The sequence below is a fragment of the Phalangium opilio genome, unplaced genomic scaffold (genome assembly GCF_054372755.1).
Source record: "Phalangium opilio isolate 3A_F unplaced genomic scaffold, DU_Popi_V2 ptg000039l_2, whole genome shotgun sequence".
Lineage (NCBI taxonomy): Eukaryota > Metazoa > Arthropoda > Arachnida > Opiliones > Phalangiidae > Phalangium > Phalangium opilio.
Genome location: NW_028324163.1, coordinates 4,026,635 through 4,029,183, shown reverse-complemented (window position 1 = coordinate 4,029,183; position 2,549 = coordinate 4,026,635).

Sequence of the window (2,549 nt, the reverse complement as noted above, 5' to 3'; positions counted from 1 at the left end):
TCTACTCCATAATCATCGTTTGGTTTTAGTATAAACGCGGCGATCAACTAGGGTTACGAGAAACGTCTAGCCTCCCTAAGGTGGGATCGCCACCAAAGGTTTTCGCAATTGCGCTTTTTCCTTACTATTATAATGGAAACGAATCGTATATATACCCCAAATTTGAAAAAAGCGGGCAAGACGGGTACCCTTCACTTTAAACGTCAATATTAGCAAAGTTTGATAAGATAATAGGTATAACTTTATTTTAAACGATTTAACTATTATTAATGTTAATTATTGAAGATTAAAATAATTAAAAATAATTATATTTATTTAAATATTAAAGATAAACCTCTCGTGCAAAGAGAGAGATTATCATTGCCTCCTATATCTACCAAGGCCCGTGCATGCGATATATTTCCTTCATTGCCTCCTATATCTATCAAGGCCCGTGCATTGTGATATATTTCATTCATTGCCTCCTATATCTATCAAGGCCCGTGCATTGTGATATATTTCATTCATTGCCTCCTATATCTATCAAGGCCCGTGCATTGCGATATATTTTTCAAAACAACAACAAAAATGGGAAACCCCAACTCAGAAACATAATAACGTTTTCATTGGATACTTAAGTTTATATAATCTTCTTGACACGGAGAGGTAATATTTTGGTTTTCCCAACTTGTATAATAATATGTCTATTGTCTGATAATACTGAAATTTAATATATTAATAATAAGATAAAAAATAGTTCTTAATTTAATATTAACGACGCTGTGCAACTAAATTTTTCTTTTGAAATTTTATAAGGGGGCCCCAAATCTTCCTTAGCCTATCTGTTAAAACATCCTGGCGCGCCACTGAAGAAGTTTGGAATTGACAATCTCGGTTCGCTTTTTTGAAGTTTTAAGGATATCCGAATTTCATATTGGGTTCTGTTGATATCTTCGATTTGAAACCTTTCGTTGGGGGCTGCTGATATCCTCGATTTGAAACCTGCCGTTGGGGGCTGCTGATATCCTCGATTTGAAACCTGCCGTTGGGGGCTGCTTATATCTTGGATTTGAAACCTGCCGTTGGGGGCTGCAAATATCTTCGATTTGAAACCTGCCGTGGGGGCTGCTAATATCTTCGATTTGAAACCTGCCGTTGGGGGCTGCTAATATCTTGGATTTGAAACCTGCCGTTGGGGTCTGCTAATATCTTGGATGTGAAATTTGCCGTTGGGGGCCAGGAATATCTGGGATTTGAAACTTGCCGTAGGGGCTGGAAATATCTGGGATTTGATACCTGCCGTTAGGGGCATCTTATATCTTGGATATGATCACCCGTTGTTGGGGGCTTCTAATATCTGGGATTTGATCACCTGCCGTTGGTGGCTTCTAATATCTGGGATTTGATCACCTGCCGTTGGTGGCTTCTAATATCTGGGATTTGAATCAGTGGCGTAGCCAAAGGGAGGGCGGTGGCGCGGCCCACCCCGGGCATCACGGCGAAAGGGGCATCATTCTACTGTTTTCTACGGTCCGTAGAATAATGTCCCCTTTGCCGTGATGCCCTAAACTGCGGAAACCCACACAAGATAATTTTTGTCTAGACTTTAGACAACAAGACGACCCAAGGGCTGGGCTCGAAATAGTAGCCACATCGTACCATACTTAACAGGCATACAGAAACTTTTAGTGAATAGCCCTCAATGCACTACCTTTAACTGTTTTAAAATTATTACTTTTTTACTTCTGGTAGAATTAAAATGGTTCATGTGACACCAACGGTAAACGCGAGTATCCCCACGATGCGTATCCTTTAACCGTGGTAAAATCAAAAATAAATAGGGGAAAGTGTCGGACTCTCTCCTTCGTCTGTGACATACATTTGGAGGGGTGAATGCATACTCACGAAATATGTTTCATCCCCCTCGCCTATTCACCACGTACCTAAGATAATTTGTGATATTGCGCATGAAGATATAGTGCGAATTTATTTTACATTAGCTGCTATTGACTGAGGCTTAGAGAGCTGAACGAAACGGATTTTTTTTTCGCGGAGTCCGTTCCGTTCCCCCGGCTTAAAACGAGATCGGAAGTAAGAAAGATCTATATTACGGAAACCGAACCGCTAATGAAGGAGTTGTGGAAATGGAACGGAAAGGAGCGAGCTAATTGTTGGAGAAAGCGACTCCTATCTACTCGGAACATATTAACTCTGTAATTTAATTAAGGCGATATGTTTTTTAACCGGTTAATATCTTAATACTGTTTTTTTAGTAACTGCTATAAATAGCAATGTTATGTTATCATATCTCTCACTTCACTCACTCACTCGTGTAATAAACAGTTTGTTAAGTTTATTTGGTCTCTCTTCCTTATGAATTATTTCTTTAATATAAGTTAGCTACAAGGCTATGAAAATCTATCAGGTTATGGGCTCAGCCACGGATAAATACTTATGTTAAGGAAAGTCGGGTACCAGTTAGTATAGTAGTATAACTAGACTTAGTCTTCGGTCAACACGTACAAGATGGCTTCAAGCGACTTTAAATCTCTTGTCACGAAGTTGAACAA